We start from the raw sequence: 24,994 nt of genomic DNA, 5'->3' as shown, positions 1-24,994 counted from the left end.
CAGGATGGGAAAGTGTCAGTTCAAACTGTCACAGGATGGGAGAGTGTCAGTTCAAACTGTCACAGGATGGGAAAGTGTCAGTTCAAACTGTCACAGGACAGGAGAGTGTCAGTTCAAACTGTCACAGCATGGGAGAGTGTCAGTTCAAAATGTCACAGGACAGGAGAGTGTCATTCAAACTGTCACAGGATGGGAAAGTGTCAATTCAAAATGTCACAGGATAGGAAAGTGTCAGTTCAATCTGTCACAGGATGGGAAAGTGTCAGTTCAAACTGTCACAGGACAGGAGAGTGTCAGTTCAATCTGTCACAGGATGGGAGAGTGTCAGTTCAATCTGTCACAGGATGGGAGAGTGTCAATTCAAACTGTCACAGGATGGGAGTGTGTCAGTTCAAACTGTCACAGGATGGGAGAGTGTCAATTCAAAGTGTCACAGGATGGGAGTGTGTCAGTTCAAACTGTCACAGGATGGGCAAGTGTCAGTTTAATCTGTCACAGGAAGGGAGAGTGTCAGTTCAAACTGTCACAGAACAGGAGAGTGTCAGTTCAATCTGTCACAGGATGGGAAAGTGTCAGTTCAAACTGTCACAGGATGGGAGAGTGTCAGTTCAAACTGTCACAGGATGGGAGAGTGTCAGTTCAAACTGTCACAGGACAGGAGAGTTTCAGTTCAATCTGTCACAGGATGGGAAAGTGTCAGTTCAAACTGTCACAGGATGGGAAAGTGTCAGTTCAAACTGTCACAGGATGGGAAAGTGTCAGTTCAAAGTGTCACAGGATGGGAGCGTGTCAGTTGAAACTGTCACAGGATGGGAGAGTGTCAATTTAAACTGTCACAGGATGGGAGAGTGTCAGTTCAATCTGTCACAGGATGGGAGAGTGTCAGTTCAAACTGTCACAGGATGAGAAAATGTCAGTTCAAACTGTCGCAGGATGGTAGAGTGTCAATTCAAAGTGTCACAGGATGGGAAAGTGTCAGTTCAAACTGTCACAGGATGGGAGAGTGTCAATGCAAACTGTCACAGGACAGGAGAGTGTCAGTTCAAACTGTCACAGGATGGGAGAGTGTCAGTTCAAAGTGTCACAGGATGGGAGAGTGCCCGTTCAAACTGTCACAGGATGGGAGAGTGTCAGTTCAAACTGTCACAGGATGGGAGAGTGTCAGTTCAAACTGTCACAGGACAGGAGAGTGTCAGTTCAAACTGTCACAGGATGGGAGAGTGTCAGTTCAAACTGTCACAGTATGGGAGAGTGTCAGTTCAAACTGTCACAGGACAGGAGAGTGTCAGTTCAAACTGTCACAGGATGGGAGAGTGTCAGTTCAAACTGTCACAGTATGGGAGAGTGTCAGTTCAAAGTGTCACAGGATGGGAGAGTGTCAGTCCAAACTGTCACAGGACAGGAGAGTGTCAGTTCAAAGTGTCACAGGATGGGAGAGTGTCAGTTCAAACTGTCACAGGACAGTCAAGTGTCAGTTCAATCTGTCACAGGATGGGAGAGTGTCAGTTCAAACTGTCACAGGACAGGAGAGTGTCAGTTCAAACTGTCACAGGACAGGAGAGTGTCGGTTCAAACTGTCACAGGATGGGAGAGTGTCAGTTCAAACTGTCACAGGACAGGAGAGTGTCAGTTCAAACTGTCACAGGACAGGAGAGTGTCAGTTCAAACTGTCACAGGATGGGAGAGTGTCAGTTCAAACTGTCACAGGACAGGAGAGTGTCAGTTCAAACTGTCACAGGATGGGAGAGTGTCAGTTCAAACTGTCACAGTATGGGAGAGTGTCAGTTCAAACTGTCACAGGACAGGAGAGTGTCAGTTCAATCTGTCACAGTATGGGAGCGTGTCAGTTCAAACTGTCACAGGATGGGAGAGTGTCAGTTCAAACTGTCACAGGACAGGAGAGTGTCGGTTCAAACTGTCACAGGATGGGAGAGTGTCAGTTCAAACTGTCACAGGATGGGAGAGTGTCAGTCCAAACTGTCACAGGACAGGAGTGTGTCGGTTCAAACTGTCACAGGATGGGAGAGTGTCAGTTCAAACTGTAACAGGATGGGAGCGTGTCAGTTCAAAGTGTCACAGGATGGGAGAGTGTCAGTTCAAACTGTCACAGGATGGGAGAGTGTCAGTTCAATCTGTCACAGGATGGGAAAGTGTCAGTTTAATCTGTCACAGGAAGGGAGAGTGTCAGTTCAAACTGTCACAGGACAGGAGAGTGTCAGTTCAATCTGTCACAGGATGGGAAAGTGTCAGTTCAAACTGTCACAGGATGGGAAAGTGTCAGTTCAAACTGTCACAGGATGGGAAAGTGTCAGTTCAAACTGTCACAGGACGGGAGAGTGTCAGTTCAATCTGTCACAGGATGGGAGAGTGTCAATTCAAACTGTCACAGGATGGGAGTGTGTCAGTTCAAACTGTCACAGGATGGGCAAGTGTCAGTTTAATCTGTCACAGGAAGGGAGAGTGTCAGTTCAAACTGTCACAGGACAGGAGAGTGTCAGTTCAATCTGTCACTGGATGGGAAAGTGTCAGTTCAAACTGTCACAGGATGGGGAAGTGTCAGTTCAAACTGTCACAGGATGGGAAAGTGTCAGTTCAAACTGTCACAGGATGGGAGAGTGTCAGTTCAAACTGTCACAGGACAGGAGAGTGTCAGTTCAAACTGTCACAGGACAGGAGAGTGTCAGTTCAAACTGTCACAGGATGGGAAAGTGTCAGTTCAAACTGTCACAGGATGGGAGAGTGTCAGTTCAAAATGTCACAGGATGGGAAAGTCAGTTCAAATGTCACAGGATGGGAGAGTGTCAGTTCAAACTGTCACAGGACAGGAGAGTGTCAGTTCAATCTGTCACAGGATGGGAAAGTGTCAGTTCAAACTGTCACAGGATGGGAAAGTGTCAGTTCAAACTGTCACAGGATGGGAGAGTGTCAGTTCAAAATGTCACAGGATGGGAAAGTGTCAGTTCAAACTGTCACAGGACAGGAGAGTGTCAGTTCAATCTGTCACAGGATGGGAAAGTGTCAGTTCAAACTGTCACAGGATGGGAGAGTGTCAGTTCAAACTGTCACAGGACAGGAGAGTGTCAGTTCAATCTGTCACAGGATGGGAAAGTGTCAGTTCAAACTGTCACAGGATGGGAAAGTGTCAGTTCAAACTGTCACAGGATGGGAAAGTGTCAGTTCAAAGTGTCACAGGATGGGAGCGTGTCAGTTGAAACTGTCACAGGATGGGAGAGTGTCAATTTAAACTGTCACAGGATGGGAGAGTGTCAGTTCAATCTGTCACAGGATGGGAGAGTGTAAGTTCAAACTGTCACAGAATGAGAAAATGTCAGTTCAAACTGTCGCAGGATGGGAGAGTGTCAATTCAAAGTGTCGCAGGATGGGAAAGTGTCAGTTCAAACTGTCACAGGATGGGAGAGTGTCAATGCAAACTGTCACAGGACAGGAGAGTGTCAGTTCAAACTGTCACAGGATGGGAGAGTGTCAGTTCAAAGTGTCACAGGATTGGAGAGTGCCCGTTCAAACTGTCACAGGATGGGAAAGTGTCAGTTCAAACTGTCACAGGATGGGAGAGTGTCAGTTCAAACTGTCACAGGACAGAAGAGTGTCAGTTCAAACTGTCACAGGACAGGAGAGTGTCAGTTCAAACTGTCACAGTATGGGAGAATGTCAGTTCAAACTGTCACAGGACAGGAGAGTGTCAGTTCAAACTGTCACAGGATGGGAGAGTGTCAGTTCAAACTGTCACAGTATGGGAGAGTGTCAGTTCAAACTGTCACAGGATGGGAGAGTGTCAGTTCAAACTGTCACAGGACAGGAGAGTGTCAGTTCAAAGTGTCACAGGATGGGAGAGTGTCAGTTCAAACTGTCACAGGACAGGAAAGTGTCAGTTCAATCTGTCACAGGATGGGAGAGTGTCAGTTCAAACTGTCACAGGACAGGAGAGTGTCGGTTCAAACTGTCACAGGATGGGAGAGTGTCAGTTCAAACTGTCACAGGATGGGAGAGTGTCAGTTCAAACTGTCACAGGATGGGAGAGTGTCAGTTCAAACTGTCACAGTATGGGAGAGTGTCAGTTCAAACTGTCACAGGACAGGAGAGTGTCAGTTCAAACTGTCACAGTATGGGAGAGTGTCAGTTCAAACTGTCACAGGACAGGAGAGTGTCAGTTCAAACTGTCACAGGACGGGAGAGTGTCAGGTCAAACTGTCACAGGATGGGAGAGTGTCAGTTCAAACTGTCACAGTATGGGAGAGTGTCAGTTCAAACTGTCACAGGACAGGAGAGTGTCAGTTCAATCTGTCACAGTATGGGAGAGTGTCAGTTCAAACTGTCACAGGATGGGAGAGTGTCAGTTCACACTGTCACAGGACAGGAGAGTGTCGGTTCAAACTGTCACAGGATGGGAGAGTGTCAGTTCAAACTGTCACAGGATGGGAGAGTGTCAGTCCAAACTGTCACAGGACAGGAGAGTGTCGGTTCAAACTGTCACAGGATGGGAGAGTGTCAGTTCAAACTGTCACAGGATGGGAGCGTGTCAGTTCAAAGTGTCACAGGATGGGAGTGTGTAAGTTCAAACTGTCACAGGATGGGCAAGTGTCAGTTTAATCTGTCACAGGAAGGGAGAGTGTCAGTTCAAACTGTCACAGGACAGGAGAGTGTCAGTTCAATCTGTCACAGGATGGGAAAGTGTCAGTTCAAACTGTCACAGGATGGGAAAGTGTCAGTTCAAACTGTCACAGGATGGGAAAGTGTCAGTTCAAACTGTCACAGGACGGGAGAGTGTCAGTTCAATCTGTCACAGGATGGGAGAGTGTCAATTCAAACTGTCACAGGATGGGAGTGTGTCAGTTCAAACTGTCACAGGATGGGCAAGTGTCAGTTTAATCTGTCACAGGAAGGGAGAGTGTCAGTTCAAACTGTCACAGGACAGGAGAGTGTCAGTTCAATCTGTCACTGGATGGGAAAGTGTCAGTTCAAACTGTCACAGGATGGGAAAGTGTCAGTTCAAACTGTCACAGGATGGGAAAGTGTCAGTTCAAACTGTCACAGGATGGGAGAGTGTCAGTTCAAACTGTCACAGGACGGGAGAGTGTCAGTTCAATCTGTCACAGGATGGGAGAGTGTCAGTTCAAACTGTCACAGGATGAGAAAATGTCAGTTCAAACTGTCGCAGGATGGGAGAGTGTCAATTCAAAATGTCACAGGATGGGAAAGTGTCAGTTCAAACTGTCACAGGATGGGAGAGTGTCAATGCAAACTGTCACAGGACAGGAGAGTGTCAGTTCAAACTGTCACAGGATGGGAGAGTGTCAGTTCAAAGTGTCACAGGATGGGAGAGTGCCCGTTCAAACTGTCACAGGATGGGAAAGTGTCAGTTCAAACTGTCACAGGATGGGAGAGTGTCAGTTCAAACTGTCACAGGACAGGAGAGTGTCAGTTCAAACTGTCACAGGACAGGAGAGTGTCAGTTCAAACTGTCACAGGATGGGAAAGTGTCAGTTCAAACTGTCACAGGATGGGAGAGTGTCAGTTCAAAATGTCACAGGATGGGAAAGTCAGTTCAAATGTCACAGGATGGGAGAGTGTCAGTTCAAACTGTCACAGGATGGGAGAGTGTCAGTTCAAAATGTCACAGGATGGGAAAGTGTCAGTTCAAACTGTCACAGGATGGGAAAGTGTCAGTTCAAACTGTCACAGGATGGGAGAGTGTCAATTCAAACTGTCACAAAACAGGAGAGTGTCAGTTCAAAGTGTCACAGGATGGGAAAGTGTCAGTTCAAACTGTCACAGGATGGGAAAGTGTCAGTTCAAACTGTCACAGGATGGGAAAGTGTCAGTTCAGACTGTCACAGGATGGGAAAGTGTCAGTTCAAACTGTCACAGGACAGGAGAGTGTCAGTTCAATCTGTCACAGGATGGGAAAGTGTCAGTTCAAACTGTCACAGGATGGGAAAGTGTCAGTTCAAACTGTCACAGGATGGGAGAGTGTCAGTTCAAACTGTCACAGGACAGGAGAGTGTCAGTTCAATCTGTCACAGGATGGGAAAGTGTCAGTTCAAACTGTCACAGGATGGGAAAGTGTCAGTTCAAACTGTCACAGGATGGGAAAGTGTCAGTTCAAAGTGTCACAGGATGGGAGCGTGTCAGTTGAAACTGTCACAGGATGGGAGAGTGTCAATTTAAACTGTCACAGGATGGGAGAGTGTCAGTTCAATCTGTCACAGGATGGGAGAGTGTAAGTTCAAACTGTCACAGGATGAGAAAATGTCAGTTCAAACTGTCGCAGGATGGGAGAGTGTCAATTCAAAGTGTCACAGGATGGGAAAGTGTCAGTTCAAACTGTCACAGGATGGGAGAGTGTCAATGCAAACTGTCACAGGACAGGAGAGTGTCAGTTCAAACTGTCACAGGATGGGAGAGTGTCAGTTCAAAGTGTCACAGGATTGGAGAGTGCCCGTTCAAACTGTCACAGGATGGGAAAGTGTCAGTTCAAACTGTCACAGGATGGGAGAGTGTCAGTTCAAACTGTCACAGGACAGAAGAGTGTCAGTTCAAACTGTCACAGGACAGGAGAGTGTCAGTTCAAACTGTCACAGTATGGGAGAGTGTCAGTTCAAACTGTCACAGGACAGGAGAGTGTCAGTTCAAACTGTCACAGGATGGGAGAGTGTCAGTTCAAACTGTCACAGTATGGGAGAGTGTCAGTTCAAACTGTCACAGGATGGGAGAGTGTCAGTTCAAACTGTCACAGGATGGGAGAGTGTCAGTTCAATCTGTCACAGGATGGGAAAGTGTCAGTTCAAACTGTCACAGGATGGGGAAGTGTCAGTTCAAACTGTCACAGGATGGGAAAGTGTCAGTTCAAACTGTCACAGGATGGGAGAGTGTCAGTTCAAACTGTCACAGGACAGGAGAGTGTCAGTTCAATCTGTCACAGGATGGGAAAGTGTCAGTTCAAACTGTCACAGGATGGGAAAGTGTCAGTTCAAACTGTCACAGGATGGGAGAGTGTCAGTTCAAAATGTCACAGGATGGGAAAGTGTCAGTTCAAACTGTCACAGGACAGGAGAGTGTCAGTTCAATCTGTCACAGGATGGGAAAGTGTCAGTTCAAACTGTCACAGGATGGGAGAGTGTCAGTTCAAACTGTCACAGGACAGGAGAGTGTCAGTTCAATCTGTCACAGGATGGGAAAGTGTCAGTTCAAACTGTCACAGGATGGGAAAGTGTCAGTTCAAACTGTCACAGGATGGGAAAGTGTCAGTTCAAAGTGTCACAGGATGGGAGCGTGTCAGTTGAAACTGTCACAGGATGGGAGAGTGTCAATTTAAACTGTCACAGGATGGGAGAGTGTCAGTTCAATCTGTCACAGGATGGGAGAGTGTAAGTTCAAACTGTCACAGGATGAGAAAATGTCAGTTCAAACTGTCGCAGGATGGGAGAGTGTCAATTCAAAGTGTCGCAGGATGGGAAAGTGTCAGTTCAAACTGTCACAGGATGGGAGAGTGTCAATGCAAACTGTCACAGGACAGGAGAGTGTCAGTTCAAACTGTCACAGGATGGGAGAGTGTCAGTTCAAAGTGTCACAGGATTGGAGAGTGCCCGTTCAAACTGTCACAGGATGGGAAAGTGTCAGTTCAAACTGTCACAGGATGGGAGAGTGTCAGTTCAAACTGTCACAGGACAGAAGAGTGTCAGTTCAAACTGTCACAGGACAGGAGAGTGTCAGTTCAAACTGTCACAGTATGGGAGAATGTCAGTTCAAACTCTCACAGGACAGGAGAGTGTCAGTTCAAACTGTCACAGGATGGGAGAGTGTCAGTTCAAACTGTCACAGTATGGGAGAGTGTCAGTTCAAACTGTCACAGGATGGGAGAGTGTCAGTTCAAACTGTCACAGGACAGGAGAGTGTCAGTTCAAAGTGTCACAGGATGGGAGAGTGTCAGTTCAAACTGTCACAGGACAGGAAAGTGTCAGTTCAATCTGTCACAGGATGGGAGAGTGTCAGTTCAAACTGTCACAGGACAGGAGAGTGTCAGTTCAAACTGTCACAGGACAGGAGAGTGTCGGTTCAAACTGTCACAGGATGGGAGAGTGTCAGTTCAAACTGTCACAGGATGGGAGAGTGTCAGTTCAAACTGTCACAGGATGGGAGAGTGTCAGTTCAAACTGTCACAGTATGGGAGAGTGTCAGTTCAAACTGTCACAGGACAGGAGAGTGTCAGTTCAAACTGTCACAGTATGGGAGAGTGTCAGTTCAAACTGTCACAGGACAGGAGAGTGTCAGTTCAAACTGTCACAGGACGGGAGAGTGTCAGGTCAAACTGTCACAGGACAGGAGAGTGTCAGTTCAAACTGTCACAGGATGGGAGAGTGTCAGTTCAAACTGTCACAGTATGGGAGAGTGTCAGTTCAAACTGTCACAGGACAGGAGAGTGTCAGTTCAATCTGTCACAGTATGGGAGAGTGTCAGTTCAAACTGTCACAGGATGGGAGAGTGTCAGTTCAAACTGTCACAGGACAGGAGAGTGTCGGTTCAAACTGTCACAGGATGGGAGAGTGTCAGTTCAAACTGTCACAGGATGGGAGAGTGTCAGTCCAAACTGTCACAGGACAGGAGAGTGTCGGTTCAAACTGTCACAGGATGGGAGAGTGTCAGTTCATACTGTCACAGGATGGGAGCGTGTCAGTTCAAAGTGTCACAGGATGGGAGTGTGTCAGTTCAAACTGTCACAGGATGGGCAAGTGTCAGTTTAATCTGTCACAGGAAGGGAGAGTGTCAGTTCAAACTGTCACAGGACAGGAGAGTGTCAGTTCAATCTGTCACAGGATGGGAAAGTGTCAGTTCAAACTGTCACAGGATGGGAAAGTGTCAGTTCAAACTGTCACAGGATGGGAAAGTGTCAGTTCAAACTGTCACAGGACGGGAGAGTGTCAGTTCAATCTGTCACAGGATGGGAGAGTGTCAATTCAAACTGTCACAGGATGGGAGTGTGTCAGTTCAAACTGTCACAGGATGGGCAAGTGTCAGTTTAATCTGTCACAGGAAGGGAGAGTGTCAGTTCAAACTGTCACAGGACAGGAGAGTGTCAGTTCAATCTGTCACTGGATGGGAAAGTGTCAGTTCAAACTGTCACAGGATGGGAAAGTGTCAGTTCAAACTGTCACAGGATGGGAAAGTGTCAGTTCAAACTGTCACAGGATGGGAGAGTGTCAGTTCAAACTGTCACAGGACGGGAGAGTGTCAGTTCAATCTGTCACAGGATGGGAGAGTGTCAGTTCAAACTGTCACAGGATGAGAAAATGTCAGTTCAAACTGTCGCAGGATGGGAGAGTGTCAATTCAAAATGTCACAGGATGGGAAAGTGTCAGTTCAAACTGTCACAGGATGGGAGAGTGTCAATGCAAACTGTCACAGGACAGGAGAGTGTCAGTTCAAACTGTCACAGGATGGGAGAGTGTCAGTTCAAAGTGTCACAGGATGGGAGAGTGCCCGTTCAAACTGTCACAGGATGGGAAAGTGTCAGTTCAAACTGTCACAGGATGGGAGAGTGTCAGTTCAAACTGTCACAGGACAGGAGAGTGTCAGTTCAAACTGTCACAGGATGGGAGAGTGTCAGTTCAAACTGTCACAGGACAGGAGAGTGTCAGTTCAAACTGTCACAGGACAGGAGAGTGTCAGTTCAAACTGTCACAGGACAGGAGAGTGTCAGTTCAAACTGTCACAGGACAGGAGAGTGTCAGTTCAAACTGTCACAGGATGGGAGAGTGTCAGTTCAAACTGTCACAGTATGGGAGAGTGTCGGTTCAAACTGTCACAGGATGGGAGAGTGTCAGTTCAAACTGTCACAGGATGGGAGCGTGTCAGTTCAAAGTGTCACAGGATGGGAGTGTGTCAGTTCAAACTGTCACAGGATGGGCAAGTGTCAGTTTAATCTGTCACAGGAAGGGAGAGTGTCAGTTCAAACTGTCACAGGACAGGAGAGTGTCAGTTCAATCTGTCACAGGATGGGAAAGTGTCAGTTCAAACTGTCACAGGATGGGAAAGTGTCAGTTCAAACTGTCACAGGATGGGAAAGTGTCAGTTCAAACTGTCACAGGACGGGAGAGTGTCAGTTCAATCTGTCACAGGATGGGAGAGTGTCAATTCAAACTGTCACAGGATGGGAGTGTGTCAGTTCAAACTGTCACAGGATGGGCAAGTGTCAGTTTAATCTGTCACAGGATGGGAGAGTGTCAGTTCAAACTGTCACAGGACAGGAGAGTGTCAGTTCAATCTGTCACTGGATGGGAAAGTGTCAGTTCAAACTGTCACAGGATGGGAAAGTGTCAGTTCAAACTGTCACAGGACGGGAAAGTGTCAGTTCAAACTGTCACAGGATGGGAGAGTGTCAGTTCAAACTGTCACAGGACAGGAGAGTGTCAGTTCAATCTGTCACAGGATGGGAAAGTGTCAGTTCAAACTGTCACAGGATGGGAAAGTGTCAGTTCAAACTGTCACAGGACAGGAGAGTGTCAGTTCAAACTGTCACAGGATGGGAAAGTGTCAGTTCAAACTGTCACAGGATGGGAGAGTGTCAGTTCAAAATGTCACAGGATGGGAAAGTGTCAGTTCAAACTGTCACAGGATGGGCAAGTGTCAGTTCAAAATGTCACAGGATGGGAAAGTGTCAGTTCAAACTGTCACAGGATGGGAAAGTGTCAGTTCAAACTGTCACAGGATGGGAGAGTGTCAGTTCAAACTGTCACAAAACAGGAGAGTGTCAGTTCAAAGTGTCACAGGATGGGAAAGTGTCAGTTCAAACTGTCACAGGATGGGAAAGTGTCAGTTCAAACTGTCACAGGATGGGAAAGTGTCAGTTCAGACTGTCACATGATGGGAAAGTGTCAGTTCAAACTGTCACAGGACAGGAGAGTGTCAGTTCAATCTGTCACAGGATGGGAAAGTGTCAGTTCAAACTGTCACAGGATGGGAAAGTATCAGTTCAGACTGTCACAGGATGGGAAAGTGTCAGTTCAAACTGTCACAGGATGGGAGAGTGTCAGTTCAAACTGTCACAGGACAGGAGAGTGTCAGTTCAATCTGTCACAGGATGGGAAAGTGTCAGTTCAAACTATCACAGGATGGGAAAGTGTCAGTTCAAACTGTCACAGGATGGGAAAGTGTCAGTTCAAAGTGTCACAGGATGGGAGCGTGTCAGTTGAAACGGTCACAGGATGGGAGAGTGTCAATTTAAACTGTCACAGGATGGGAGAGTGTCAGTTCAATCTGTCACAGGATGGGAGAGTGTCAGTTCAAACTGTCACAGGATGAGAAAATGTCAGTTCAAACTGTCGCAGGATGGGAGAGTGTCAATTCAAAGTGTCACAGGATGGGAAAGTGTCAGTTCAAACTGTCACAGGATGGGAGAGTGTCAATGCAAACTGTCACAGGACAGGAGAGTGTCAGTTCAAACTGTCACAGGATGGGAGAGTGTCAGTTCAAAGTGTCACAGGATTGGAGAGTGCCCGTTCAAACTGTCACAGGATGGGAAAGTGTCAGTTCAAACTGTCACAGGATGGGAGAGTGTCAGTTCAAACTGTCACAGGACAGGAGAGTGTCAGTTCAAACTGTCACAGGATGGGAGAGTGTCAGTTCAAACTGTTACAGGACAGAAGAGTGTCAGTTCAAACTGTCACAGGACAGGAGAGTGTCAGTTCAAACTGTCAAAGTATGGGAGAGTGTCAGTTCAAACTGTCACAGGACAGGAGAGTGTCAGTTCAAACTGTCACAGGACGGGAGAGTGTCAGGTCAAACTGTCACAGGACAGGAGAGTGTCAGTTCAAACTGTCACAGGATGGGAGAGTGTCAGTTCAAACTGTCACAGTATGGGAGAGTGTCAGTTCAAACTGTCACAGGACAGGAGAGTGTCAGTTCAATCTGTCACAGTATGGGAGAGTGTCAGTTCAAACTGTCACAGGATGGGAGAGTGTCAGTTCAAACTGTCACAGGACAGGAGAGTGTCGGTTCAAACTGTCACAGGATGGGAGAGTGTCAGTTCAAACTGTCACAGGATGGGAGAGTGTCAGTCCAAACTGTCACAGGACAGGAGAGTGTCGGTTCAAACTGTCACAGGATGGGAGAGTGTCAGTTTAAACTGTCACAGGATGGGAGCGTGTCAGTTCAAAGTGTCACAGGATGGGAGTGTGTCAGTTCAAACTGTCACAGGATGGGCAAGTGTCAGTTTAATCTGTCACAGGAAGGGAGAGTGTCAGTTCAAACTGTCACAGGACAGGAGAGTGTCAGTTCAATCTGTCACAGGATGGGAAAGTGTCAGTTCAAACTGTCACAGGATGGGAGAGTGTCAGTTCAAACTGTCACAGTATGGGAGAGTGTCGGTTCAAACTGTCACAGGATGGGAGAGTGTCAGTTCAAACTGTCACAGGATGGGAGCGTGTCAGTTCAAAGTGTCACAGGATGGGAGTGTGTCAGTTCAAACTGTCACAGGATGGGCAAGTGTCAGTTTAATCTGTCACAGGAAGGGAGAGTGTCAGTTCAAACTGTCACAGGACAGGAGAGTGTCAGTTCAATCTGTCACAGGATGGGAAAGTGTCAGTTCAAACTGTCACAGGATGGGAAAGTGTCAGTTCAAACTGTCACAGGATGGGAAAGTGTCAGTTCAAACTGTCACAGGACGGGAGAGTGTCAGTTCAATCTGTCACAGGATGGGAGAGTGTCAATTCAAACTGTCACAGGATGGGAGTGTGTCAGTTCAAACTGTCACAGGATGGGCAAGTGTCAGTTTAATCTGTCACAGGATGGGAGAGTGTCAGTTCAAACTGTCACAGGACAGGAGAGTGTCAGTTCAATCTGTCACTGGATGGGAAAGTGTCAGTTCAAACTGTCACAGGATGGGAAAGTGTCAGTTCAAATTGTCACAGGATGGGAAAGTGTCAGTTCAAACTGTCACAGGATGGGAGAGTGTCAGTTCAAACTGTCACAGGACAGGAGAGTGTCAGTTCAATCTGTCACAGGATGGGAAAGTGTCAGTTCAAACTGTCACAGGACAGGAGAGTGTCAGTTCAAACTGTCACAGGATGGGAAAGTGTCAGTTCAAACTGTCACAGGATGGGAGAGTGTCAGTTCAAAATGTCACAGGATGGGAAAGTGTCAGTTCAAACTGTCACAGGATGGGCAAGTGTCAGTTCAAAATGTCACAGGATGGGAAAGTGTCAGTTCAAACTGTCACAGGATGGGAAAGTGTCAGTTCAAACTGTCGCAGGATGGGAGAGTGTCAGTTCAAACTGTCACAAAACAGGAGAGTGTCAGTTCAAAGTGTCACAGGATGGGAAAGTGTCAGTTCAAACTGTCACAGGATGGGAAAGTGTCAGTTCAAACTGTCACAGGATGGGAAAGTGTCAGTTCAGACTGTCACATGATGGGAAAGTGTCAGTTCAAACTGTCACAGGACAGGAGAGTGTCAGTTCAATCTGTCACAGGATGGGAAAGTGTCAGTTCAAACTGTCACAGGATGGGAAAGTATCAGTTCAGACTGTCACAGGATGGGAAAGTGTCAGTTCAAACTGTCACAGGATGGGAGAGTGTCAGTTCAAACTGTCACAGGACAGGAGAGTGTCAGTTCAATCTGTCACAGGATGGGAAAGTGTCAGTTCAAACTATCACAGGATGGGAAAGTGTCAGTTCAAACTGTCACAGGATGGGAAAGTGTCAGTTCAAAGTGTCACAGGATGGGAGCGTGTCAGTTGAAACTGTCACAGGATGGGAGAGTGTCAATTTAAACTGTCACAGGATGGGAGAGTGTCAGTTCAATCTGTCACAGGATGGGAGAGTGTCAGTTCAAACTGTCACAGGATGAGAAAATGTCAGTTCAAACTGTCGCAGGATGGGAGAGTGTCAATTCAAAGTGTCACAGGATGGGAAAGTGTCAGTTCAAACTGTCACAGGATGGGAGAGTGTCAATGCAAACTGTCACAGGACAGGAGAGTGTCAGTTCAAACTGTCACAGGATGGGAGAGTGTCAGTTCAAAGTGTCACAGGATTGGAGAGTGCCCGTTCAAACTGTCACAGGATGGGAAAGTGTCAGTTCAAACTGTCACAGGATGGGAGAGTGTCAGTTCAAACTGTCACAGGACAGGAGAGTGTCAGTTCAAACTGTCACAGGATGGGAGAGTGTCAGTTCAAACTGTTACAGGACAGAAGAGTGTCAGTTCAAACTGTCACAGGACAGGAGAGTGTCAGTTCAAACTGTCAAAGTATGGGAGAGTGTCAGTTCAAACTGTCACAGGACAGGAGAGTGTCAGTTCAAACTGTCACAGGACGGGAGAGTGTCAGGTCAAACTGTCACAGGACAGGAGAGTGTCAGTTCAAACTGTCACAGGATGGGAGAGTGTCAGTTCAAACTGTCACAGTATGGGAGAGTGTCAGTTCAAACTGTCACAGGACAGGAGAGTGTCAGTTCAATCTGTCACAGTATGGGAGAGTGTCAGTTCAAACTGTCACAGGATGGGAGAGTGTCAGTTCAAACTGTCACAGGACAGGAGAGTGTCGGTTCAAACTGTCACAGGATGGGAGAGTGTCAGTTCAAACTGTCACAGGATGGGAGAGTGTCAGTCCAAACTGTCACAGGACAGGAGAGTGTCGGTTCAAACTGTCACAGGATGGGAGAGTGTCAGTTCAAACTGTCACAGGATGGGAGCGTGTCAGTTCAAAGTGTCACAGGATGGGAGTGTGTCAGTTCAAACTGTCACAGGATGGGCAAGTGTCAGTTTAATCTGTCACAGGAAGGGAGAGTGTCAGTTCAAACTGTCACAGGACAGGAGAGTGTCAGTTCAATCTGTCACAGGATGGGAAAGTGTCAGTTCAAAGTGTCACAGGATGGGAGTGTGTCAGTTCAAACTGTCACAGGATGGGCAAGTGTCAGTTTAATCTGTCACAGGAAGGGAGAGTGTCAGTTCAAACTGTCACAGGACAGGAGAGTGTCAGTTCAATCTGTCACAGGATGGGAAAGTGTCAGTTCAAACTGTCACAGGATGGGAAAGTGTCAGTTCAAACTGTCACAGGATGGGAAAGTGTCAGTTCAAACTGTCACAGGACGGGAGAGTGTCAGTTCAATCTGTCACAGGATGGGAGAGTGTCAATTCAAACTGTCACAGGATGTGAGTGTGTCAGTTCAAACTGTCACAGGATGGGCAAGTGTCAGTTTAATCTGTCACAGGATGGGAGAGTGTCAGTTCAAACTGTCACAGGACAGGAGAGTGTCAGTTCAATCTGTCACTGGATGGGAAAGTGTCAGTTCAAACTGTCACAGGATGGGAAAGTGTCAGTTCAAACTGTCACAGGATGGGAAAGTGTCAGTTCAAACTGTCACAGGATGGGAGAGTGTCAGTTCAAACTGTCACAGGACAGGAGAGTGTCAGTTCAAACTGTCACAGGATGGGAAAGTGTCAGTTCAAACTGTCACAGGACAGGAGAGTGTCAGTTCAAACTGTCACAGGATGGGAAAGTGTCAGTTCAAAATGTCACAGGATGGGAAAGTGTCAGTTCAAAATGTCACAGGATGGGAGAGTGTCAGTTCAAAATGTCACAGGATGGGAAAGTGTCAGTTCAAACTGTCACAGGATGGGAGAGTGTCAGTTCAAAATGTCACAGGATGGGAAAGTGTCAGTTCAAACTGTCACAGGATGGGCAAGTGTCAGTTCAAAATGTCACAGGATGGGAAAGTGTCAGTTCAAACTGTCACAGGATGGGAAAGTGTCAGTTCAAACTGTCACAGGATGGGAGAGTGTCAGTTCAAACTGTCACAAAACAGGAGAGTGTCAGTTCAAAGTGTCACAGGATGGGAAAGTGTCAGTTCAAACTGTCACAGGATGGGAAAGTGTCAGTTCAAACTGTCACAGGATGGGAAAGTGTCAGTTCAGACTGTCACATGATGGGAAAGTGTCAGTTCAAACTGTCACAGGACAGGAGAGTGTCAGTTCAATCTGTCACAGGATGGGAAAGTGTCAGTTCAAACTGTCACAGGATGGGAAAGTATCAGTTCAGACTGTCACAGGATGGGAAAGTGTCAGTTCAAACTGTCACAGGATGGGAGAGTGTCAGTTCAAACTGTCACAGGACAGGAGAGTGTCAGTTCAATCTGTCACAGGATGGGAAAGTGTCAGTTCAAACTATCACAGGATGGGAAAGTGTCAGTTCAAACTGTCACAGGATGGGAAAGTGTCAGTTCAAACTGTCACAGGATGAGAAAATGTCAGTTCAAACTGTCGCAGGATGGGAGAGTGTCAATTCAAAGTGTCACAGGATGGGAAAGTGTCAGTTCAAACTGTCACAGGATGGGAGAGTGTCAATGCAAACTGTCACAGGACAGGAGAGTGTCAGTTCAAACTGTCACAGGATGGGAGAGTGTCAGTTCAAAGTGTCACAGGATTGGAGAGTGCCCGTTCAAACTGTCACAGGATGGGAAAGTGTCAGTTCAAACTGTCACAGGATGGGAGAGTGTCAGTTCAAACTGTCACAGGATGGGAGAGTGTCAGTTCAAACTGTCACAGGATGGGAGAGTGTCAGTTCAAACTGTCACAGTATGGGAGAGTGTCAGTTCAAACTGTCACAGGACAGGAGAGTGTCAGTTCAAACTGTCACAGTATGGGAGAGTGTCAGTTCAAACTGTCACAGGACAGGAGAGTGTCAGTTCAAACTGTCACAGGACGGGAGAGTGTCAGGTCAAACTGTCACAGGACAGGAGAGTGTCAGTTCAAACTGTCACAGGATGGGAGAGTGTCAGTTCAAACTGTCACAGTATGGGAGAGTGTCAGTTCAAACTGTCACAGGACAGGAGAGTGTCAGTTCAATCTGTCACAGTATGGGAGAGTGTCAGTTCAAACTGTCACAGGATGGGAGAGTGTCAGTTCAAACTGTCACAGGACAGGAGAGTGTCGGTTCAAACTGTCACAGGATGGGAGAGTGTCAGTTCAAACTGTCACAGGATGGGAGAGTGTCAGTCCAAACTGTCACAGGACAGGAGAGTGTCGGTTCAAACTGTCACAGGATGGGAGAGTGTCAGTTCAAACTGTCACAGGATGGGAGCGTGTCAGTTCAAAGTGTCACAGGATGGGAGTGTGTCAGTTCAAACTGTCACAGGATGGGCAAGTGTCAGTTTAATCTGTCACAGGAAGGGAGAGTGTCAGTTCAAACTGTCACAGGACAGGAGAGTGTCAGTTCAATCTGTCACAGGATGGGAAAGTGTCAGTTCAAACTGTCACAGGATGGGAAAGTGTCAGTTCAAACTGTCACAGGATGGGAAAGTGTCAGTTCAATCTGTCACAGGATGGGAGAGTGTCAATTCAAACTGTCACAGGATGGGAGTGTGTCAGTTCAAACTGTCACAGGATGGGCAAGTGTCAGTTTAATCTGTCACAGGAAGGGAGAGTGTCAGTTCAAACTGTCACAGGACAGGAGAGTGTCAGTTCAATCTGTCACTGGATGGGAAAGTGTCAGTTCAAACTGTCACAGGATGGGAAAGTGTCAGTTCAAACTGTCACAGGATGGGAAAGTGTCAGTTCAAACTGTCACAGGATGGGAGAGTGTCAGTTCAAACTGTCACAGGACAGGAGAGTGTCAGTTCAATCTGTCACAGGATGGGAGAGTGTCAGTTCAAACTGTCACAGGATGAGAAAATGTCAGTTCAAACTGTCGCAGGATGGGAGAGTGTCAATTCAAAATGTCACAGGATGGGAAAGTGTCAGTTCAAACTGTCACAGGACAGGAGAGTGTCAGTTCAAACTGTCACAGGACAGGAGAGTGTCAGTTCAAACTGTCACAGGATGGGAGAGTGTCAGTTCAAACTGTCACAGGATGGGAGAGTGTCAGTTCAAAGTGTCACAGGATGGGAGAGTGCCCGTTCAAACTGTCACAGGATGGGAAAGTGTCAGTTCAAACTGTCACAGGATGGGAGAGTGTCAGTTCAAACTGTCACAGGACAGGAGAGTGTCAGTTCAAACTGTCACAGGATGGGAGAGTGTCAGTTCAAACTGTCACAGGACAGGAGAGTGTCAGTTCAAACTGTCACAGGACAGGAGAGTGTCAGTTCAAACTGTCACAGGACAGGAGAGTGTCAGTTGAAAGTGTCACAGGATGGGAGAGTGTCAGTTCAAACTGTCACAGGACAGCAAAGTGTCAGTTCAAACTGTCACAGGATGGGAGAGTGTCAGTTCAAACTGTCACAGTATGGGAGAGTGTCAGTTCAAACAGTCACAGGACAGGAGAGTGTCAGTTCAAACTGTCACAGTATGGGAGAGTGTCAGTTCAAACTGTCACAGGACAGGAGAGTGTCAGTTCAAACTGTCACAGGACAGGAGAGTGTCAGTTCAAACTGTCACAGGATGGGAGAGTGTCAGTTCAAACTGTCACAGGACAGGAGAGTGTCAGTTCAAACTGTCACAGGACAGGAGAGTGTCAGTTCAAACTGTCACAGGATGGGAGAGTGTCAGTTCAAACTGTCACAGGACAGGAGAGTGTCAGTTCAAACTGTCACAGGATGGGAGAGTGTCATTTCAAACTGTCACAGTATGGGAGAGTGTCAGTTCAAACTGTCACAGGACAGGAGAGTGTCAGTTCAATCTGTCACAGTATGGGAGAGTGTCAGTTCAAACTGTCACAGGATGGGTGAGTGTCAGTTCAAACTGTCACAGGATAGGAGAGTGTCGGTTCAAACTGTCACAGGATGGGAGAGTGTCAGTTCAAACTGTCACAGGATGGGAGAGTGTCAGTCCAAACTGTCACAGGACAGGAGAGTGTCGGTTCAAACTGTCACAGGATGGGAGAGTGTCAGTTCAAACTGTCACAGGATGGGAGCGTGTCAGTTCAAAGTGTCACAGGATGGGAAAGTGTCAGTTCAAACTGTCACAGGATGGGAGAGTGTCAGTTCAAACTGTCACAGGACAGGAGAGTGTCAGTTGAAACTGTCACAGGATGGGAGAGTGTCAGTTCAAACTGTCACAGGACAGGAGAGTGTTGGTTCAAACTGTCACAGGATGGGAGAGTGTCAGTTCAAACTGTCACAGGATGGGAGCGTGTCAGTTCAAACTGTCACAGGATGGGAGAGTGTCAGTTCAAACTGTCACAGAACAGGAGAGTGTCGGTTCAAACTGAAAGATGACAAGATAGTGCCAGTTCAAACTGAAATGCTTTATAATCTATCGCTTAATCATGTCTTTGTAACTTAATTCCCGTGTCCATACGCCTGCGCATTTTGGCTGCCACTTTGAAACTGAGTTCCACTTCTATCTCACCCTTTTTTCTCTTTCCTCATTTCCCTCCCCCAGCCTTAATGCCTCCTTTTCTTTCTCTGTCGTCATGTACTGTACCCTTACTAACCCCTATTCTCCACTACTCATCATTCTCCCTATTCTCCTGTGGCCGCTCAAGGCTTAACTCCCTCCTAAGTAATTCCACAGCTACCTCCTTGTACTCGTTGGAATTCAGAAGAATGAGATGTGATCTTATTGAGACATATAAGATAATGAAGGCTCGACAAAGTAGATGCAGAGAGGATGTTTCCACTCATGGGGGAATCTAGAAGTAGGGTCATAGTTTGAGAATAACGGGTCGCCCATTTAAAACTGAAATGAGGAGGAATTTCTTCTCTCAGAGGGTTGTAAGTCTGTGGAATTCTCTGCCCCAGAGAGTTGTGGAGGCTGGGTCATTGAATATATTTAAGGCGGAGATAGACAGATTTTTGAGCGATAACGGAGTAAAGGGTTAGGGGGAGTGGGCCATGAAGTGGAGCTGAGTCCAAGATCAGATCAGCCATGATCTTATTGAATGACAGAGCAGGCTCGAGGGGCCAAATTGTGTACTCCTGCTCCTATTTCTTATGTTCTTATGTTCTCTGTGCCTCTCTTGGCATCCTTCGAAAAGCCCACCAAGGCACTTGTTGCTGCCTCCTAACTAGCAGCATCCCAAACTGCTCTATCTTACTCTCTCCCGACTCTAAGCGCCTGCTGCAAGCTAATCTCGCCAACCTCCTCCCTCTTCCTCCCTGCTCTGCCCCTCTGGACTACGCCAATAAATTAGGTTTCATTGCCTCTCTCCGAATTTCCCTTCAAAATGTGCGTTCACTAGTAAATAAGGGCCTTATCATCCAGCTTGTTGTGGACGTTCAAATTGACCTCATGGCACTGACAGAGACTTGGTTGAGGGGTGAGGACACCTTTCCCCTTAATGAAGCTTCCCCACTTGGCTATACTTTCCATCATATTCCACGCCCGAACTGCCGTGGTTTTAGTGTAGCCCTTGTATCTAAATCACACCTTGGTCTGTCTCCCTACTCCTCCGGCAACTTCTCCTACTTGAGCACCTCACCTTGATCCACCCCTCATGTCTCTCTTTTAAAATCCTAATTCTAAAATCCTTACCGCCCACCCAAATAGCACACCAATTTTCTCAATGAGATATCTTCTCTGCTTTCCTCCCTCTACCTCGAGTGATTTCAACCTCCATCTCAGCTTATCTTGCTTCCTCTCCTCTGAGTTCACTGGCTCCTTTCCTCCCTTAATCTATCCCTTCATGTCAACTCCACCATCCATATACACGACCAGCCCCTAGAATCATAGAACGATTACAGCACAGAAGGAGGCCATTCAGCCTGTCGAGCCCGTGCCGGCTCGCTGCAAGATTACTTCAGCTAGTTCTACTCCCCTGCCCTTTCCCACGGCCCTGCAATTCTTTTTCCTTCAGGGACTTGTCCAATTTCCTTTTGGAAGCCGCAATTGAATCTGCCTCCACCACCCTTTCAGGTAGTTAATTCTAGATTCTAACCACTTGCTGGGTTAAAAGGTTTTTCCTCATGTCACCTTAGGTTCTTTTGCCAATCACCTTAAATCTCTGTCCTTTGGTTCTCAACCCTTCTGCCAATGGGAACAGTCTCTCTCTATCTACTCTGTCTAGACCCCTCATGATTTTGAACACCTCTATCAAATCTCCTCTCAACCTTCTCTGCTCTAAGGAGAACAATCCCAGCTTCTCCAGTCTATCCACATAACTGAAGTCCCTCATCCCTGGAATCATTCTTGTAAATCTTTTCTGCACCCTTTCTGAGGCCGTCACATCCTTCCTAACGTGGGCTGCCCAGAATTGGACACAATACTCCAATTGAGGCCAAACCAGTGGTTTATAAAAGGTTATCATAATTTTCTTGCTTTTCTACTCTATGCCTCTATTTATAAAGCCCAGGATCCCATATGCTTTTTTAACCACGCTCTCAACTTGCCCTGCCACCTTCAACAATTTGTGCACATATACCCCCAGGTCTCTCTGTTCATGCACCCACTTTAGAATTGTATCCTCGATCTTATCGTCTCACATGGCTTCAATAGCTTCACCATAACCATCACCAACAAGACAATCTCTGTTTGCTTATATCACTCTCTACCCATATACCCCTTTCCCCCCTCCTAATCCTACTTCTTTTCGTGTCCACCCCTGGAAAAAACTCTCCCTCAAGTCCCTTACCATTGCACTTTCTAATTCCCAACTACCTAGCCTTTGGCCGACTATTCTCCATAACACCTCTGCAGCTACTGACTTACTAAATCACATTCTCTCCACCACTTTGATACCCTTGTTCCCACTAAAATTATTACACTCTCTCACCCTCGTCATAACCTGGAATACCCCTCAAATATGTTCCCATAAGTCCAAGAAGACTGCTATCCATCATTAAAACCTTCCACTGTTCTAAGATCACCCAGAACGGTAAAAATAAGGGGCTTCCCTTCTCCACCACTAACCGTCTTCTCAAACCACCCTCCCCCACCTCCTTTCCTCACCTCCAACAATAAATGCGAGGAGCTCATGGACTTCATTGTTAAAAAGATCGACAACATCCGTTCAACAGCTTCTGCTTTCAATTCCATCCCTTCCCCTAGCCCACCAGACATTACTTCCTCTCAATTTTGCCCCTGCCCCAACACTAAATTTGTATATTTCTCTAATTTCTCTCCTATCTCCCCTCTTGCCATTTCAAAGCTCATTTTGTCAATGAGCCTGACCTCTTGCTCTCTCGACCCTATTCCTACTAATTGCTGACAAACTAACTTTCCTTCCTGGCTCCCAGGTTAGTAGATATTGTTAACAGTTCTCCCTTCTCCGATATTATCCTCCATTCCTTCACATCTACCGTCATCACCCCTCTGCTCAAAAAAACAACCCTTGACTCCTCCATCCTTGCAAACTATCTCCAATCTCCCTTTCCTCTCCAAAGTTCTTGAATGTGTTGTCGCCTCCCAAATCCATGCCCATCTTTCCCAGAACTCCTTGTTTGAATCCCTCCAATCGGCTTTCCGCAGTACTGAAACTGCTCTTCCCAAGGTCACAAATGACATCCTAATTGACAGCGACAAAGGTAATCTAGCCCTTCTCTTCCTTCTGATTCTGTCTGCAGCCTTTGACACGGTTGATCACAAAATTCTGCTCCAACGCCTCTCCATCATCGTCCAGCTGGATGGAACTGCACTTGCTTGGTTTCATTCCTACCTTTCCAGCCGTAACTATAGAATCATCTGCAATGGCTTCTCTCCCAATCCCGCACTGACACCTCTGGTGTCCCCAAAGAATCAATCCTTGGCCCCCTACTATTTTTCATCGACATGTTGCCCCTCAGTGATATCATCCAGCAACACAACATGAGTTTTCACATGTACCCTGATGATACCCAGCTCTACCTCTCCTCCACCTCTCTCGAACCCTTCACCATCTAAATACTATCAGTCTGCTTGTCCAACATCCAGCATTGGATGAGTAGAAATTTCCTCCAATTAAATATCAGGAAGACCGAAGCCATTGTCTTCAAACCCCATTCCCTTTCCACTGATTCAATCTCTCTCCCTGGCAACTGTCTAAGGCTGATCAAGTCTGTTCGCAATCTTGGTGTCATAGTTGATCACGAATTGAGCTTCCTACCTCATATCCATGCTATCACTAAGATTTCCCATTTCCACCTTCGTAATATCGCCCGACTCTGCCCATACCTCAACTTATTTGCTGCTGAAACCCTCATGCCTGCCTTTATCACCTCTGGACTTGACTATTCCAATACACTCCTGGCCGACCTCCCTAGTTCTACCCTCCATAAACTTGAGGTGATCCAAAACTCTGCCACCCGTGTGCTAACACGCACCAAATCCTACTCACACATCTCCCCTGTGCTCATTGACCTACATTGGGTCCCAATTGAGCAAAGCCTCGATTTTTAAATTCTCATCCTTGTTTTCAAATCCCTCAATGGCCTCACCCCATCTTATTTCTGTAATCTCCTCCAGCCCTATTATCCACCTAGACTTCTGCACTTCGCCTATTCTGGCATTTTGAACATCCCTGATTTTAAATTCTCCTCCATTGGCGGTCATGCCTTCAGCTGCCTAGAAGCTCTGGAATTTCCTTCCTAAATCTCTTTGCCTCTCCACTTACCCTTCTTCCTTTAAGATGCTCCTCAAAACCTACCTCTTCAACCAAGCTTTTGGTCATCTGCCCTAACCTTTTCATATATCTCCTGAAATGGTTCAGAGTCCAATTTCTTTTTTTAGATAACACTCCTTTGGTATCAAATTGAAAACAAATGCATACAATGTTGCGAAGCTTTGTGGTGGACCAGAGGATTGGGAAATTTTTAGAAACCAGCAAAGGACAACTAAAAAAATGATAAAGAGAGAGAAGATAGATTATGAGAGTAAACTAGCAAGAAATATAAACACAGATAATAAGAGCTTCTACAGTTTATAAAAGGGAAGAGAATAGCTAAAGTAAACATTGGTCCCTTGGAGGATGAGACTGGGGAATTAATAATGGGAATCAGAGAAATGGCAGAGACTTTGAACAAATATTTTATATCAGTCTTCACAGTAGAAGACACAGAAAACATCCCAATAATAGATAATCAAGGGGCTACAGGGAGAGGGGAAATTGAAACAATAACTATCACTAGAGAAAAAAGTACAAGGCAAACGAATAGGACTAAAGGTGGACAAGTCCCCTGGACCTGATGGCCTGCATCCTAGGGTCTTAAAAGAAGTGGCTGCAGAGATAGTGGCTGCATTTGTTGTAATCTACCAAAATTCCCTGGATACTGGAGAGGTCCCAACGAATTGCAAAACCGCAAATATAATGCAAATTTAAGAAAGGAGGGAGACAGAAAGCAGAAAACTATAGACCAGTTAGCCTAACATCTGTCATTGAGAAAATGCTGAGTCCATTATTAAGGAAGTAGTAGCAGAACATTTAGAAAATCATAATGCAGTCAAGCAGAGTCAGCATGGTTTTATGAAAGGGAAATCATGTTTGACAAATTTGCTAGAGTTCTTTGAGGATGGAATGAGCAGTGTGGATAAAGAGGAACCAGTAGATGTGGTGTATTTGGATTTCCAGAAGGCATTCAATAAGGTGCCACACAAAAGGTTACTGCACAAGATAAGAGCTCACGGGGTTGGGGGTAATATATTAGCATGGATAGAGGATTGGCTAACTAACAGAAAACAGAGAGTCGGGATAAATGGGTCATTTTCAGGTTGGCAAACTGTAACCAATGGGATACCACAGGGATCAGTACTGGGGCCTCAACGATTTACAATCTATATTAGTTACTTGGATGAAGGAACCAAGTATAATGTAGCCAAATTTGCTGACGATGCAAAGATAGGTGGGAAAGCAAGTTGTGAAGAGGACACAAAAAATCTGCAAAGAGAGATAGATAGGCTAAGTGAGTGAGCAAAAATTTGGCAGACGAAGTAAAATTTGGGAAAATGTGAGATTGTCCGCTTTGGTAGGAAAAATAAAAAAGCAAATTATTATTTAAATGGAGAGAGATTACAAAATGTTCTGGTGCAGAGGGATCTGGGGGTCCTTGTACATGAAACACAAAAAGTTAGCATGCAGGTACAGCAAGTAATTAGTAAGGCAAATGGAATGCTGGTCTTCATTGCAAGGGGGATTGAGTATAAAA

General features: G+C 46.4%; 1 protein-coding gene across 1 annotated transcript in view; it reads left to right on the top strand.

The window, feature by feature from the left end:
• The window catches only part of cracd (capping protein inhibiting regulator of actin dynamics), a 162,816-nt gene that overhangs the window by 90,654 nt on the left and 47,168 nt on the right, over positions 1 to 24,994 (top strand). The gene's annotated exons all lie outside the window — the stretch shown is intronic.

This window comes from Pristiophorus japonicus, chromosome 2 (genome assembly GCF_044704955.1).
Source record: "Pristiophorus japonicus isolate sPriJap1 chromosome 2, sPriJap1.hap1, whole genome shotgun sequence".
Classification (NCBI taxonomy): Eukaryota; Metazoa; Chordata; class Chondrichthyes; family Pristiophoridae; genus Pristiophorus; species Pristiophorus japonicus.
Note: the sequence above shows the minus strand (reverse complement) of the source record. Positions and strands in the feature narration are given on the sequence as shown.